This window comes from Simochromis diagramma, unplaced genomic scaffold (genome assembly GCF_900408965.1).
Source record: "Simochromis diagramma unplaced genomic scaffold, fSimDia1.1 OVJJ01000798.1, whole genome shotgun sequence".
NCBI lineage: Eukaryota > Metazoa > Chordata > Actinopteri > Cichliformes > Cichlidae > Simochromis > Simochromis diagramma.
In genome coordinates, this window is record NW_024386736.1 from 1,320,285 (window position 1) to 1,339,224 (window position 18,940).

At 39.9% G+C, this 18,940-nt stretch overlaps 1 non-coding gene across 1 annotated transcript; it reads left to right on the forward strand.

Annotated features, from left to right (window-relative positions):
• The first annotated feature begins 2,785 nt into the window (after nt 1-2,785).
• Nucleotides 2,786-2,867, forward strand: trnas-uga. Its single transcript has one exon. It is a non-coding gene; the product is annotated as a tRNA-Ser (tRNA).
• Nucleotides 2,868-18,940: the final 16,073 nt, after the last annotated feature.

Below are 18,940 nucleotides of genomic sequence, written 5' to 3' on the forward strand. Positions count from 1 at the left end.
TAAAGAAGCACAAGTGCATTCTGATCTCTGTCTAAATAAATCTGATTAAATTCCCAGATGATTAAACATGCAACTATTTTGCTGGGAATACCTGAAACGAGTAAAGAAAATCAGCAGCCTATTCATGCAAGATAATTCATAATTTTATTCGGGGGTTTATATTGGCTGGGTCTGATTATTGGATTATTGGTTGGGTCATAACCCCCCTAAAACCCCCTGGAAATTATGCCCCTGAGATGTTCGACACATTTCCAGCATTATGTTTAATGTGCAAATGATTACAGACCATCCTTTTTTTTCCCATCTCCCTTGAGGGGTCGCCACATTGGATCATCTGCCTCCATCTCATCCCCAGCATCCTCCTTTGTCACTGTGAATGTCCTCCTTCACTGTGGTTTTCCTCTTTTCCTCCTCCCTGGGCACTTCCATCTTCAGCATACTTTGCCTCATATATCCACTATCCCTCTTCAGCACATGTCCACATCATGGTAAATGGGGTGGTGCATATATAGTGCTTTCCTACTCTACTTGAGTACTAAAAACACTTTATGCAACATGTCTCATTCATTCATTTACACACTTTTATTCAAGCACATCTTTAGACTTCCAAATGCTTTCTATCTACCATTCACACATATTTGTACTCCCATGAACGCTTTAACAGTCCTTCAGGGTTCTTGCCCAAGAATACTTCGGCACACAGACTGCAGCGGCCAGGGGATCACCAATTTTCCGATTAGTAGATGACCTGCTCTACCTTCTGGGCCACAGCCACCCCCAGAAACCATCTTAGCCTTGCCTCTCAAACTTTATCTCCAGATCACTCATCCTGAGCTGTCCCTCCAATCTAGTCATTTCTAATCTTGTCCATTCTGGTCACTCCCAATAAAAACCTTCACATATTCACCTCTGCCGCCCTAGCTCCTCCTTCTGTCTGTTTGTTAATGCCACCATCCCAATACCATATCTTTAATGCAACTTAATAATACAGTATAATATTGACATACTCATTAACTGCATTGTCGGTGCCAGGTTTCTCTTGGAAATAAGACTTTTACCTGGATAAATAAAGGATTAATAATAAAATTGTAACCTCTACGGTTTCTGTCAGTTTGGAGAAAAGCTTTTCAGACACAGAAAAGAAAAAGGTGATGTGACACTTTGCAGTCGGCTTATTGCTGGTTTCTGAGCTGTTTTGTTTTTTCTTGCTTATATTGATGTTGCTACAGCTGTTAACATTAGCCAAGAAGGAAGCTTTACATCACCACGTGGGATTTGAACCTGCAGTGCTTCTATCAGACGTGACAAATGCATGAGCATTCACCACAGGAGTTCAACAATACAGCAACACAAACTACCACATGTAGTTACACCATTAGACGCTAATGTCACTGCGGTGGTACAGACTGCTATTTGAGGGCACGCCCACAAGTCCTGCACTGATGACATCAGCGGGGATGAGAAGATTAAACAACATAAAATGTGGGCATACAGCAGTTCTGTGTTTGATCGTTCAGGTTAGTGACTGAGAGGGTTTCCTCCCACAGTCTAAACATATGCATGTTAGATTAATTGGCATTTCTCAGTTGGCTTTAGGCTTAAGTGCATAAAATAAACTGGTGTATGAATGTGGTTTGTAGTGTTAAGTGCTTAGAGTGGTTAGAAAGACTAGAAAAGCTCTATCTAAAAAGCAGTCCATTTCATTTGGTGAAAGGACATCCTTTATGTCCAAATTTGTTTGAAAAGAGTTATATAACTTTGTCCTCGATACACCTGGAAACTCTTCAGACAGCAAGCAGATGTGGACCCAGCCCTGGAGGTATTAATATCACTGTGCTACTCATAGATGTTTTATATATATATTTTTTGTTAATTCAGTAATACTTGTCTCTGTACTTGGAGTACGCAGCCAAGTAGGGATATTGATCTGCTCAGTTAAGTAGTCGAGGGGGATGTTAATTAGTTCCAGCTGCTTTGGTGTTAATGAAATTAACAACAGGTGCACTAGAGGGGCAACAATGGGACAAGCACCAAAACAGGAATGGTTTCACAGGTGGAGGACACTGATATGTTTCCCTCCTCATCTTCTCTAACAGTTCTTTCACTAGTTTTGCATCTGCGAGAGTCAGTGTGACTACTGGTAGCATGAGTCCATATCTGGACCCTACAGAGGTTGCACAGTACTCCAACTCCTCCAGGATGACACATCAATATATGTCGTTACTAGAAGGCTTTCTTGAGAGGATGGAGGAGATTCCAAAACACAGGGAGTTACTGTAGGAGAGCTGGACAGGGCTGTAGAAGGTCCTCAACCCATCAGCCAGAACAGCATCTGCTTCTTTGTGCAAGCAGGGTGATGGGTGAATGAGCACTGCCAGAACTATAAAATGACCTTCAGCAGGACACTGGTGTGAATTTAACTGGCCAAACAGACTTTGTGACGTGACTTTTGTCCAAAAAAAATAACCTGCAGCATGATTAGGATTATTTTCCACAGTGAATTCATCCCTCATTCATTTCCATCTGACAATGTGGTATCCTTTTGTCACTAACACACTGGGGACACTATATGAGTACACATAGATGTTTTTATTTGTTATTAAGATCTTGCATGTTTTCAAAGTGTTCCTTTAATTTTTTGAGCAGTGCTTAATGTCAGTAAAGTTAAAATAGTGGCTAGTTGTGAGCTACATCTCTGCTAAATGTTCTCTCTTGGATCACTTTAATCAGCACTAACATTTTTACCTCTAATCAACAGGAACGTGCTCAGTAGGGTGGATGCCCAGCTGTGATGGCCGAGAGGTTAAGGCGTTGGACTTGAAATCCAATGGGGTTTCCCCACGCAGGTTCAAATCCTGCTCACAGCGTTAGCATCCTCACTGGAGCAACTGTAACACACATAGTTTCCTTATGTATTGAAGTATTCTGAACTCAGTCTAAGGAGCTTGTAAAGAAAAGCGTCTGGATGCTTTTTTTTCCAAGCTCCTTAGACTACAATGACCTGGATGACTGAGAACCTTCACATATATATTCTGAACACACTGTTAAAAAGGTTACAATGTTCAGGTATTTGCAAAAGGCCAAAAAGCAGTTAAAGACTGCACAATTTGTCCACATTTAGACATAGAAGGGTTCCTTTTTAAAGGCTAACCGTGACGGGACGACCACATCTAGCACAGCAAACGATGTCCATGGATGTGTGATGCTCAGTGAGTGTACTTGTTGTTGACTATTTGAATCTGAGGAGCTCCTCTAAGCATTCCCCCCTCTCTCCATCATGTCCATGCAGTTCATGTTGACCTCTCAAACGCTGCATAAAGCCAACATGCCCTGCCTGATAGGATTACAGCAGCAAGCACTTGTATTTGTTGCTGTCTATGACTGCCTCCGTGTCCTTCTCTCCCTCCCTTCCTCGCAGAGTGTTTCTAACTGAGCAGCGACCATTGTTGAGTAATAGAAATCCACTTGAACGTGCTGACAGATGGAGAGATGAAAATGAAAGAGGAAGAGAATGATTGTGTACCACTTGCTGCTCTCCAGGTGAAGAGCTCCCAGACCACTTTACGTCGAGCGCCCCAAATAGTTCTGTATTTGATCACGGACCCCTCTTTGATAAGTTTGTGTCCTTACCTCACGTCCATAATGTCAGCAACCTGATTGATGGGCTACTCTTTTCTGACCAGTTGGAGCTGGTATGAGAGGCTCTGATGGTCTAGTACAGTTCAGTGGGTTTTTTCAGTGCTTTTCATGAGCAAGCTGTAAAAGACTAAGTGTCATAATGTTGTGTGGATACGCACAATGGGGAACATTAACTGTATAACCCAGACAGGCAGAACTATTATTTCTAAAATCAAGTGACAGAAACAACAGAGCGTGGAAATCTGGCTGGCTGAGGCCCAGAGACTACAAAACTTTTCTCTGTTGACAAGCTTGTTAACCTCCTGACCTTGCACGCTTCAGTCGCTCAGCTCAACTGGAAATTAATGGACTTGTAGTGACTTGTTGGCGGTGATATTTGCAGCATTAACATGTGGTCAGGAACCAAATCAGATAAGTATTTGGTGTATTTATGCTACAGATTAAGTATTAAGAAGTAGATTAAACTCCTAGGACCTGGCGTCCACATATGTGGACATCACATTTGGAGTTGTCTAGACCTAAAAACACAATTTTTTTCTCTACAAGGGCCTGATATCTACTTACAAGGACATTTTACTGTCACTGTTCTATCAAAATTTAAAACGAATGTCCTCATATGTGGATCTTATTTTTGTCAGAAACAAAAATCAGGTAAAAAAAAAAAAAATCTGGCAATTCTTTGTTTTTATATTTATGAGGTCCCAATATGCCCAAATATCAAAGAGAAATTAAAAATGCATGCCATGGAAGAGTTCGGGTCTTAGGAGGACTTTCTAAGGGAGTGAAGGTCGAGTACTGCAGGCCTCAGTAGCCATGTAATGAAAAATGCCACCACAGTCCACATTGCCATCATGTCATTTTTTAAAAATGTCTTTTTCCTCGATCACATAACTTGGATGCATCTTTGCTTTGTGCTAAAACTCCTGTTCTCAGCAGAACATTGTTTAATACTTACTCATACTCATTCTCCTCTTTGAAGGCAGATCAGACTTAATATCAGCTGAATCGCACAAAGTCTTGAAATCAAAAGCTGCATTTCAAAAACAGCCCCTTAAACAGGCAACAAGACAGATCTTTATGCTGATTTTTATTGCTCAGGGTATTGGTTATGTAATATTAGCACCATCGGTGATGAGATTGGCCTTCTATAAACTTTCAACCTGTGACCTGTGACTGGTACGTGATCTCTATGAAAATATAGACTTGGCCTTGAAACTCAAATAGGAAGAGGATAGTGCTTGTGTTTCCCCCCGCAGTGCTCGATGGCTTTCCCCAAGTAGTTGAATTGTGGATGCTTGGAACATGACGAGTAACACCGGAAACCAAGAGTTAAAAGTGGCTTATTAGACAGGCAATGTCACTCAATTGTGAGACCTCTGGGACTTTAAAGGGTTCAAAAATGACACTTAGTTGAAATATTTTCCACTAGATTAGCAAGAACTAAATCTGCCTTCTTGTTAACTTAATTCAATCAGGTGTTTTAAAACAGAAAGGGGTGTAATGCTCCTTTAAATTGTCGTTACGCTGAGTTAAATCTACAGTAGTGTTTCCACATCCATCCATCTATCCATCTATCCATCCATCCATCCGTCCGTCCGTCCATCCATCCTGTTTTTCCAGAGCAGGATGGATGGACGGATGGATGTAATCTATCCAGCAGGTCCTGGGTCTGGCTCCTCCTGGCACGACATTTCTAAAACAGCCTTCCAAGGAAGCGTCCCGGAGGCATCCTTGTCAGATGTCTGAACCACCTTAGCTGAGTCCTTTTGATATAGTGGAGAATTGGATCTATTGTTAGCCCCTCCTGAATGACCTCCAGATTCAGTTGTCAGCAAAAAGCACAAACGGAGCTTTGAACACATTCAATGATCAGTTTTTTGTATTTCCATAATACAGCATGGAGCTATAACTCTATTATTTGACAAAGGAAACATTTAAATACAGTTGTAATACACTGATATTGGGTCTTGCTGGTCTTCAGTTATTAGTTATTGGTTTCAAGTCAGATATATTGATCTCTGTTCCCATTCAGTCTTGAATACAGTGCTTGGGAGCGAGAGGTTGCTGACGTAGCTTAGATTTTCATCATGTAAAAAAAAAAGAAAGACGGAAAAGTAGTGTGATGCAAAGTTTTCACACTGGTCCTTCACAACTGCCAAGCAACTGTCTGAAGTGGTACAACCAGCGTGACACATACTGCACACATATACCAATGCAAAAAAGTGCTTTATACTAGACATGATATGATAGAAAAAAGTTGTAGCTGTTACATTCTCTGTGTGTTGCAGAGTAGCCTTAATAATGAGGTTACAGCATCTGGGTTCAGCAAAGTGTCTTCTTTTACTTTCTTCCACTGCTGTAATATTAGTCACACTTAAGGAGTATTTGGCTAACTGCAGTGGAAAAGATCATAGTGGGTTTCTGGTGGAAAGTACACTACTCTAATTGCCTTAAACCCGTTTCTCCCTTCAACCAGTCGATATGCCTGCAGTGTGTGTGTGTGTAAATGTGTGTGTGCTCCACTGGTCAATAAAATGTGTGCTAAGAGGCAATTGGTTGTTTTTCCTCAATTTGACACGTTAAATGCAGTCACACTTCAGGTAAACACACACATTTTCAAGCTCGCAAATGCACAGTGCACACACACACACACACACACACACACACACACGCTACGATGCTATTGGGTAAACGGTATTGATTCTGTCCTGTTTTCAACTTATTTTCTCTCATAACCCCTCAGAGCTCAGTCGCACTCACTAGCTGACGAGAATGAAGAGTCTCTTGAATCTTGCCCACATGCAAACACCAGCATTTATTCATAAGTGCAAACACGCCAACAGAAAGACAAAGCACTGTTGTAAATGTCATTTGTTGACCCAAATGAAAAATAGATGATGGAAAATATCCACTGATCACTTGAATTATTTATTTTTAAAGCAACTCTTCTCGAGTCCGGGTATTGTGTTTTGCCTTGATTAGCATTCGTGTCGACTGGGTTTAATTGGTTTAAGTTTGAGCTGCTTGAATCCCACGCACTCCAGTGGTGTTTGTGTCAGTTGACAGAGGTGGTTGTGCAGTATGTGCTGGCGTGGCATTCACAAAAACCCTGCCAGTATTTAGATGACTTTTAATTTAAATTAAAACAAACATAAGAATGTATTTTTACAACCAGGTTTGTTTGCACCAACAGGGCTTAAACTTGGTCTTAAGCTAATTCAGTTGTAAGCTGGTGTCTGTGTCCACAACTGAGTATAGTCAAACATTTAGCCTTATTTTCAGTAAAACCTACATGTAGTCAGCACTGTCCAAATCAATGGCTATTTCTGTACAGCCGGAAAAATTTGCACATCATACGTCAACTTTACAATAAGCATATTTTCAGGAGAAACAGAAGCAATCCAGTTTCAAAAATGATTTCTTTTTCTTCCTAAATTCATTCCACTTTCTATACATCATTTTCTTAATTAAGGTTTTCTTGAAAGAGGTTGCATTAGACTTTGTCATTGTCTGTGGTTTTGGTAGATCTTGTAAAAAGAATTCTGACATATTAAATGGCGTTACCTTTTTAAAGAAACAGTGTGTAAAATCTCACCACTAGATGTCAGTAGACTGCAGATTGCAGTCACTCTGTTTTTACTTCTGTTTTCCAGATTGAAGAGCATAATAATAGCTACCGTGGCTGCTGATGGACAAACAACTCTGGCCACCGTTCATCTGCGGAGAGTGGAGGTTGTGTCCGTGTCTGTTTACTCTAAAGGAGGCTGGAAAACTTTGTTAAAGGAGGCCGATATGAGTCGCTGAGTCATGTGTGAAGCTCACTTCTGTCTGAAGACAGCGATACTGAGGTGAGATGTTGCATATGCTGAACATTTCTGTCAACAAGCGCGGCTATTTTTGCTACTGTTAGCTGCAGTTAGCCTCTGTTAGCTACTATTAGCCAACATTAGTGCACTTTTCTTTGAAGTGGCTCTTCGTTTGACTCCGACACTTATTAAATAAACATCATATGATGTAAGAACTTAATCAAACTGTTCATCAAACAGAAAGTGACATTTTTAGGACAGATGAGCCTAACATTAGCTTGTGTATTGTTAGTTTCATTGAGAGAGGGAAGGGTTGTTGTCTAATCTCTCTTTTATCCTCTCCTGTGTATTTTTAATGTATTAATTCTACGTTTATGAGAATGTATCAGTTTATTGGAAGATTACACCACTGAATTTATGAGTTTAATATTGTTTTTTTCCTATTAAATAAACTGAAAAAAATGACTGAGGATGATGGAGGAGGTTTTTTGCAGGTCAATATATGTGATTTTTTTTTTTCATTTTCAATACCACCCCCACCCCAGTGTGGATTACATCTTATGTTTTGTGTAATCTGAGCTAGATACTGTCCTACCCTAGTTGCATAACTATTTATGGGGGTGTAGCTCATAGTCTGACTTCAATAACCATTCAAAATTGTAACTGTTGAATGAATTTGAATCATTTTTACCCCGTGAAGGTTTCTCACTGCTTTATCCATTTTGTGATGTGAGTATTTGGACCTTGAGGTGGCTATTATGTCAGATCAAACAAATGGATATCCCTGTTATACTTGCACAGTTCTTCAAGACATTTCGCAGGTAGATAGTTCCAAGTAACAGTCACAGATTGACTGGTTTTCTTTTCTGCTCTGAGCACCTGACTTTTCCTCACTACAGTCCACATTCAGACATTTACACACATTCACAGAGCAATTTATTTTATGCCTTTCAGCCCTTTCTAGTTATTACCCACTTGTCCTGCTCTGACGGATGCATCGGAAGAAATTTAGGGTACCAACTTCAACTGGTACCCACAACAAACTCCACCTCCTTAGCCACAGTCTTCCTTGGATTTGGTTGGTCACTGTGTCTTTTTGCCTCCATGTAATCTCAGAGTGACTCCATGTTTTTGTTCGCAGGGCTCTAGTGGCACTTGTTCTAGATCTTGTTGTTCTTTCTCTCTCTGATGATAGACCTCATCACTCTGTCTCCGTATTTGTCATGTCATGATGCAGAATGAATCACTGTGTGGAGGACAAGGATTTAAAAGTCTTATCCAAATGTATCATTCTTGGCTAACTGAGAATATGTGCTTTTGTAATTAAAGACGGCGTGTTAGCAGAAATATCTTTACTAAGAAAACAACAACTATAAGGAAACAATACTACTGCTAACTGGCAGCAAAGCAGCCAGCACCAAAACAGGGAGGGGAACACTGTTTGAGATGCAGGAGCTTTGACACCCTCACAGCTTCCAAGAATAAATAATTAGTGGAGCTGGCACCACAGAAGACGGGGGACAGAGATGTCATTATTTACGCCAGATTATGGACACACACACACACACACACACACACACACACACACACACACACACACACTGGCTCACACTTTTGTGCATGTACATGTTCACACACATATGCTTGCAATGGGTCATCATCAGCTTTTTATCCAGCATTTGCCTTTAGATGAATATAGATCTGCTTTGAAGAAAACATGGCCTCATCTCGTGCTGTGCATTTGTATTGAGGCTTATTCCTTAAGTTTTTTAGTCATCTTTAGCCATACTACAGTTGAATTTTTTTTCCTATTATATTTGTGCCACCCCACTTTACTTTCACGTCACCGGCAGTTCCACTTGTCTGCATGAGAGTAAAATATCGCAGCAATATTTGATCGATTGCCGTAAAACTTGCTCACCCTATTCATCCATCCTGTTCTCTTCCAGACTTTCAGAATGTTTTTCAAACCTTTGTTTATTTCTCACACTATGCCCTTTCATCGCCGTTCTGTCCTCCTGTTCACCCCACCTCACCCCGAAACTGCTCCGCGGCTCCCTCTCTAACTTACGTCAAGTGGACATCCAGACGTTTGCACAGCCACATCTGGAAACAGCGTTAAGCCCGGCTGACTTTCAGGAAGTTTTCACACTTCATGACTCATTAACCTGCAGAATCCTGCAGGCCTCCCAAGCAAGAGAATATGCAGCAGGGGAAGTGAACGGTAGAGGAGGAGGAGGGGGAGGCGGAATAGGAGAAGGAAGAATCAGCACAGATAGAGAGATGATGGGTTGGATACAGGAAGCTGAAGGAGCGTTTGAAGAATGATCTGAAAGCAAGGAAAATTAAACACAGAAGCACTCGAGCTTGGCTTAAGTGAGAGTTGAATTACTACGTTAGACACCAGTCGGGGCGGGGCCAAAGGGCCTCCCAGCACAACCGGTGATGGAGCTTGTTAAACAGGACGGCATGTTTGTGTCCGTTTGTGTAGGTATTCGGCATGCAGCCTACAAGCAGACGTGCTTGCATGCAGTAATCAAAAAAGGAAATAAAAATAAAAAAGTGCTTATGAGTACAGCTAGCTGTGCATAGGTCTAATGCTGATTGGTTGAAAAGTGCGACAACAAAGTTCAACATGAAGGAGCAAAAAGCATGTATCACTTAAGCTGTTGTTATTGTTGTGTTGGCAGAAGCTCTTATAGCAATTTAAGTAAAAGTAACCCTTTGACACTGCCCCCTGGTGACAGCGAACAGCTACAACATATAGTTGCTGAGCTGACCTTGTGGTAGTATGTATGTAGCTTACCCATGCACTCATAAATCTGGAGTTACTTATCTTACTTAACTTTATTAGGAAAAACGGGGGGTGAGGGGGTCTTTGCGTTAAAGAAGTTAACAATGAAGAATGAGCAGAATATGACAAACAGAAAGAGAAGTCCAGAAAAATAAGTCATCAAAGTGAGGACGGGAATGAAGGGTGATGTAGAGAATGGGTTGTGTGCGGTTTGTGTATGTGTGTGTGTGTGCGTGTGTGTGTGTGTGTGTGAGTGAGAGAGAGAGAGTTGTCCAGGGTGTCTGTGTCCAGCCCTCTGTGAGTAATGTGTCTGAGAGAGGAGCTTTCCTAATGAAACACTTTTCTTGGAGTGATAATTACACCAGTAGAAAGCAAGGACACCTCCAGTCAATGTGTGAAACTCAGCTTACTAAAACACAAAGTTTCTCCCTGGCTACTCTCCCTCCCACTCCTCACTCAGTGCGTGTGTGTGTGTGTGTGTGTGTGTGTGTGTGTGTGTGTGTGTGTGTGTGTGTGTGTACACACTTTCATAGTGTGTAAATGGGAGGCTGACATTATAAGCTTTGCTTAATAATCAGCCCAATAAGTGAGAGCAGACCTTCTCCCAGATGTGTTTGTGTTTTTCTTTGGCGGGGATACACGAGCTGACATTTACATGAGCTGAAGAAGCCGATTTAATGCATTCACTTTCTATAAGCTTACTGTATATCAAGGCAGCTTTCTGTCATGGAAGGGTCAAAAATGAAATTATATTAAGTTTGCCTCCTTCCCCCCTTCATGCCTTTGGTTCCTTCTTCCCTTTTCCCTCTCTGATTTCAATCTTTTTGGCCCAGCTGACTGACAGCCTCTGCTTTCACTGCATGTCACAGTGGTTGAAATCTCACTGAGGGGCTTGATGCAGATAAGCAGTGGAGATGTGGATAAGCAGTGACAGAGCTGGGGCTTAGATAGGGAGAAGAGAGGAAAGGAGAGATAAAATTCGATAAAAATGTATTGGAGATGCACAAATACACAAAAGATACCTGTGTCTGTAATGGATTTTGCAGGAAATCTTGTATCACACTTCAACAGCCAAAGAATTTAGTTAAACAAATCAGACCAGCAGAACAATTCAATTATTCTGCGTGGCTTTAATAAATGTTTGATATGCATTACATGGGAACTTTCTAATTCAAATTTTACGATTTAACAGTTAGGGCTTTTCCCATTAATTCTCGACACACAAAGTTACAATTTGAATTTCGAGCGTTTATTAAATAAATATGAAAAAGTCTAACAGAATTATAGCGGGAGCAGGATAGGGTGGAGATTAGCGCACATGAGTAAAACAAAAGTTTCAACTACCGGTGCGTTTATAATACAAAACTCCTGGCATGTGCGCGCTGGGATCTGGCAGATGAACTATTTAATTCTGCGCTTTAATAGATTTTTCCGGCTTCTTGGAAATGTGGAAATGCCTCTGCTCCTTTAGCGCATGTACACTTTTCCACAAAGTGCAAGTAAATCTCTTTGTTTGTCCTGCTCTCTCTGCTGATGAGATTTTGAGTCGCTCTAATTTCTATACGTGTCCATAAGGCTTTACAGATTTACAAACAGTAGCATCTGGACGCTCGCCTTTCGCCGCCTGTTCAAAACTCCTCAGAAACTTAAGTATTACTTCCCCTTTGGGACTGACTGTCAGAGAAAGCACTACTCCCCCAAAAATGTCTTGTGTGTCGTACAAAAACAAGAATTTAATTTTGCTAAACTCAGAGCTTAAGCGCAAATACACGAGATCAAACATTTCTGTTTTTTATTATTGTGAGTCCATTTCTCTTTAAAGTTTGGTCGATTGAATAAGGAACTCATAACTTTCCTTTTGATTTACTGTGGCTTACTTCTACCTTCACATCCAACAAAAAGCAAACGGGTACATGGCATCTTGTACTAGAAAGCATTTTATGAAGCAAACATCTACATCTCTGCTGCATCACTGAAATTCTCTAAAAATTGGTGTGGATCACTGATATAATTTTGGGTGGGGGATGTTTAACCATGCACATGTCACCAGTCTTTCACAGGGTGTGGGTCAATCAGAGACATGAGTAGAGTGTTTATTTTTCAGGAACTGTACCGTAGGTACACACTCACTGGTCACTTTATTAATTACATCTTGCCAGTAACAGGTTGGACCCGGTTTTACCTTCGGACCTGATTTAATTCTTTGTGGTTCAAATTCAACAATGTGCTGGAAACATTCCTCAGAGAGTTTGGTCCATATTGGCACGACAGCATCACACAGCTGCTGCAGATTTGTCGGCTGCACAACCATGACGCAAACCTCCCGTTCCACCACATCCCAAAGGTGCTCTGCTGGATTGAGATCTGGTGACTGTGGAGACTGTTTGAGTTCAGTGAACTGGTTCAAGTAACCAGTGCGAGATGGTTTGTAACATGTTGTGTTATCAAGCTGGAAAGAGACATCAAAAGATGGGTTTCTCTTGTAAATGTGAGTTTCAATGGATTACTCGTATAAGATAACGGTTAAATCAAATTAAAAAGAGCAGCATACTCAGGTAGGCTGCAACATTTTAAGAATACCAAGGAGCCCAAAGTGTGCCAAGAAAATATCCCTCACACCGTTAAACCATCACCAGCTGAAATTGTTCATACAAGTCAGGATGGCTCCGTGCCTTTATATCGTTTATATCAAATTCTCACTCCACCATCCGAAAGTCACGGCAGAAATTGATACCCATGAGACCCGGTAACATTTTTTTTTCTAGGCTTCAATTGACTCATTTTGCTGAGCTTGTGTGAATTGTAGCCTCAGTTTCCTCTTCTTATCTGACAAGTACGGTCTTCTGCTGCTGTAGCCCATTGTGTTCAGAGATGCTCTTCTGCATACCTTATTTGCTTATTCGATTTACTGTTACCTTCCTGTCACCTTGAAGTAATCTAGTTATTCTCCTCTGACCTCTGGCATCAGCAAGATGTTTACACCCAGGGAGCTGCTGCTCACCTGACATTTACTCTTTTCCAGACTTATTTTCTGTGACCCCAGCGATGTCTGTGTGAGGAAATCTGAAAGAAGATCAGCGTATTTTGAAATACTCAGACTAGCCTGTCATGCACTAACAATCATGCCAGGTTCAAAGTCACTTAAATCACATTTTTCCTCATTCTGGTGTTGATGTGAGCTTCAGCAGGTCGTTATCACCATCCCTATATGGAAAACTGCAATTAGATGCTGCCGTGTGATTGGCTGATAAATACCTCCTTTAAGGAGCAGTTATATGAGTGGAACTAGTGTAGTGCTTGAGAGTAAATTTTAGATACTTTACAGTACTATTCTCAGTTTGAGAGGAAAATATTTTCCTTTAATTTTCCTGCAACTTTTTACAGAAAAGTTTATAATTATGATTGATGACATTAAAACACCCAAAACAGGCCATTTGTTGTGAAAAGCAAGGAAGGAGCCTTGATCAGAGCTTTTAAACACAGATATGGATTCAGGTGTGAGGCTTCTGTCTCTACTGACAGTGATTGTTGTCAGATGATTGAGTGAAACCTGAGATGGTTCATTTAATTTAGTCTTGCAGTATGTTTGAGTTATGTTAGCTCAAATTATAGTAGTTACACACTGAATGATGCAATTTTTGTTTAGAGCAATCTGTCAGCCTGTCTTTATCCTGTCATATAAAAATAAATCCCAGTTAAAGTAGATTCCTCAGACTCTCTCTGAGCCTTACTGCACATCCATATTGTTAACCACAGTGCTTGTAAATCAGTGTGCATCCTGTAAACATCGTTTTAACAACAGGGAGCAGGCAGTATCGTATATTTTTGGTTAAACTACCAAACAGCACGAGACTCTGTTCATTTCCTGTAATACTGTAGTATTTTTACTATAAACATCTTTTTTACTTTAAATGGACGATAGCTTTGCTGCCACCCTACGTAAAGCAGTTAAAATGCTTACTACTTCTACCAGTGGGAGGTACCATTCATATGTTGTTCATTTTAAACTGCAAGAAAGGCAAATGAAAGGCCACATATTATCTTGACAATTAATTGCATGATGGCTTTCAAGTGTAATTGGCTCATCCACTGTGGTGGAGTGCAGGTTAGACAGCAGCAGCCACTGAATGAAGAGCGATACCATATTTCAAGTCTCCTTTGTATTTGCTTGAAATTCAAATACTTCCTGTGGGTCATGTTACTGTAACTGCGCATATTTTAAATAGTAAAATATTTGTATGAACTTGGAGTTATTTCTACCAGAGTATTTGCATGTACACACTCATTTTATTTCTTTTAAACTATACTGTGTGCACAAATACAGACATTTTTTTGTTGATTTAAAATATTTATTTTGGCTAAAAGATAAAAGATTTTATTTTAAAAAATATTTTTAAATTGGTACTATTTTTATTTACTGGACAAATTTGTGTAAATAACGTACATATTGGTAGATGCCACACAGTCACTCGCTAACGTGCTTAAATTTCCTCTTACAATATAAAAAATGCTGAAAAATGTATAATTTATAATAAAATCTTAACTGCGTGATAAATGTTTTGTAGAGCTCTCTTTTTAAACCTACATCATATGTAGGCAAAATCTAAGAACATAATATATTTAAGACCTCTTTGGCAACTCTGTCACACAATCTGAATTAAGATATTTGATCCCTCTGCTTACATTAATGACGTCTCCGCTGAAGTACAACTCAGCAAATTAGATGACTGTTTTTGATATTAAATCTGACATCAGAAACTCTTGATTTTTTTTTTTTTGTGGGGGGGTGTTAATTGTTGTTTTTTAAAGAAATACAGGAGTCTACATTAGGAGGCCCCCAGGCTCAGAGGAGGAACATGTTTATTAGGTAGTAATTTAAAATTTACTGAGATGTCTGGAGTTTGATTTACCTGATTCTGGAGCAACTGAAAACATTAGTCCAGATTGTCATTTGACATATTGAACAAAAATATTGACTTAATCGTTGAGGAATGATATACTGTTTTTATATAGTCCCATTTTTCTGGCTCTCAAATGTGGCAGGACAATTTAATCCAACTTTTTTGGCATAAGTGTGGGTCATTTTTGTCATTATTGCTCATTTTAAGCAGATAAAAGGTCTGGAAATGACTCCAAGCATGGTATTGGCATTTGCTATGGGGCTATGAAATCACAGTTTGCAGTTAGATGAGATCATAATGCAAGTGTAAGTTGCCATATTTGCAATACAAAACAAACCCATCAGAGAAATGGTATAAAAATGATGAAATGAGAAAAGAGAATGAGAAATAAAACTGGTGAATTCAGCAGCAAGCATTGGACGTCAGTGGATGATAGTCGAAGATGTTTGCAGGAAGTTCTCCATGTTAAAGAAATAATCCTTCAGAACATCCAGTAAAGGAGTCTTCAGAAAGTAGCCATGTAAATATCACAAACAGAGCACTTTAGCTGAGCAAATATAGAGGGTTCCCCATCATTCTTTAAACAGATAAGATTAAAACGAACCAAAAGACGCAAGTATTAGAAACGTATAAAGGTTAGAACTGATCTGTAAGACACTACATAACCTCTGAAAAAACGATCTTCATGTGTTTGTTTCCGTTGGTGCTGTTATACTTTCAGTCAAATGTAAAGTTGACTGCGTGGCAATTCATAATATAGAGACGCACAATGACACAAAAGATCCTGAGAAACTGACTCATTTTTGAATAGTCAGCCTCTGGTTTTCCTTGTACTTGACTGTTTGGTTCCCAACACATGGAAATAATGAACTTTTTACTGGTGTATTTTTCTGGCAGCTGTTACCATGCAGATATTTATTTTAATCACAAAACATTAAAAAAGCACTCTAAGGTAAAGTTAAACTTTAGGTTAAGCTAACATATATTGAAGCTGAAGTAGTAGAAACTCCTAAACAGCCAACTGTTTCTTCACAGAAAAAATAGCTGATTTCTGTTTGGTAAAGTTGATGTTGTCAAAACTCTGTTTCTGGATTTCAGAAACAGAGTTTCACAGGGATCTCACATCTAAGTAATCTCATTTCTTTACCCCCTCATTTCTTTGGATAAGATCCATTCATCCATCTCTCCATTCTCTTCTGCTTATCCTTATCAGGGATGGATAAGATGAATTAATCAACTCTTCTCCATTTGTCTTTGGGTGCTCCACAAGGCTCTGCCCTGGGCCCACCTCTGTTTATATTATTTATCAATAATCTTCCATCTGCCTGTCCTTTTGCCGATATCTAATGTATATAATAGTTATGTGTATAATATAACAAAAGTCATTAATAAACACAGCTTGGGGGTTCAAAATTGTAACTTGGTATGGTAAAAAGCTGTTTTCTATTTAAAGATTAGACATTTTTTGAGTTTATGAACAGAGAAACAATGGCACTTCACAGGAGCGACAACAGGAGAGGAGTGCATTTTTCCACTCAAAAAACTAACTTTTAGTGATAGTAAATTGCTTTTTAAAGCTGCACTACAATGGAATTAGTATTTGCTGGGAGCAACCATGCAACTGCACACATATTAACTGTCCTTAAAAGAAAGGGTTAATTAATATTTGTCTGTCAGCAATAAAACTCAGTGGCATATTATTTTGTCAGCATATTTGGGTTCAAGTCATCTGTTCTGTCTTATTGCCACTCTATCATCATATACCTTCATGCTTGTCTATTTTCAGTTTGCTTTTATTGTATTTTGTGGATTTATGTATTTTATATACTGTGAATGCTTTTTATATCTGTGCTTCTGCTTTGCACGTTTTGTTAGTTTACAGCAGCGGAGAAGAACTGGATCTTATTTTGTCCATATATCGTGTGTGTCTTTATTGGGAGACTCTTGGATGTTTTATAGTTAGCCTCCTATCTAACTACAGTGTATTTACAACATTGTTTAAATTTGATTGTCCATCATTCCATCTATTTTCTTAACCAGTTATTAGGGTACTGGGGATACTGAAACCAGTCCCATTGTCATAGGTTAGATATACGGGGTTTAAACAAACAAAATAATAGATTTCACCCTGCAAAACTAAAATACAATTCATACAATAAATAATATAAACGGTGTTGCAAAGTAAGTACATTTTCTCGAAAGCTGCACTATTTTGTAGGGCTAGTTTTAATGCATGCTACTCGGTTACAGTAAAAATTCCAATTGTCCATAGAAAACAGGTGATCATCGTAATGTAATAAACCACAGAAGGGGATAAATTGATGAGCTAAAAGAGTAAAATGCATCATGCATCAATAAGAATTTAAACATAGAGCAATGTTAAAATCCATGAAGAAATTGCTACCTTTGATCACCTTAGGTGTATTTCTTTTTCCTGCATCTTTAAAGCTTTTAAATACAAATTCACAGATATGATTTTCTTGATCTGAATAACACAACACCTAAACACTTTTCTGCATCGCTGATCCTTCTACATTTTGTCAGCGACTTACTTAAACATCATTTTTGGTCCTATACCAACAATGTGACATTGCCACGTTTCCTCAAGGATTTAACTACTTCCTCCATCACTGTACACCAGAGCATGTTTAAAGGTTATGGCAGGAAGCTATAGACAAGAAAAATAGTGCTGGCGATCAATATCTGATGAAATTGTTTTATGTGTTTAAATCTTTTGTCAGGACAAGTCTCTGTCACTTCTATGCTTCAGTTAACCCCAATCAGCTGGTGCCAGACTCTTATTGAACAATTTGTCTCTTGGATACTGCAGATAAATAACACACTATCTTTCTGTGTGCATGTGTGGGGGTAACTCTGATGCTGAATCAATGCGACACCTCAGGGATGGCACAGTGGAGGGGGGATGCTGGGTGAGGGAGGGAGGGTCGTATGCCAGGCTCGTTCTTCACACTTTTTTTTTTTTTAAGGAGGGGTGTGTGCGAAATAATACCCGCTCATTAGGAGCGCGCTGGCTGCTGGTTAATTCATCCTGGACTGTCATGGGCTTGTGTACGACCCCCGGGTAACACATAAATCACACGCAGAACCAACCGGTCGACCGGCAAGCTTCATGCCCCTAACGCCGCTGATTTATCAACCAAATTACTGCGAGTCCTGCTCGGCCTCAACACTTTGCCGAGGAAATCACCGACTAACCCCTGAGCGAACCGATTTATTGAAAAGCTGTCCCCCTCCACTTTCATCTCCCCGCCCTGCCCCGCTTTCTGTGTCACTCCACTCATCTCTCACTGACTTAATTAAAATCTATCCCGTTGGCTCGCTGGCATTTATTACAACCACTGGGCTAATGAAACAAAGAATACGACAAAACCAAAGCTGCTCTGTGCCCATAAACGTTCATTATATCGCAACAAACACCCAGTCCTCCCCGCACCCACTGGCACCTGAAACAAGGTGGGCTTGTTGGGAGTGTTTGCGTCTCACTCAGCATCCAGATGCTCCAAAGAGGGGCGCGCAGAAATTCAGCCCATATATTTATTGACACTGGCTTTGAGTCTTCATTGTTTGATGTTGCTTATGTTCAATTCAGCATTTCACCTGTTTAGCTTACCTTTTAAAAAGTGAATGATTCTAAATTTGTAGCCGATTTCTTCTGGCATCCACAAAGGCTTGCGCCACTTAAAGACAGTACAGGCCATGCTTTATAAAGCTTAGAGACACAGTTAATGAAGTGTGCCATCTCAGCCACACTGTAGAGGCAGAAGTTAAGGGTAAAGCCT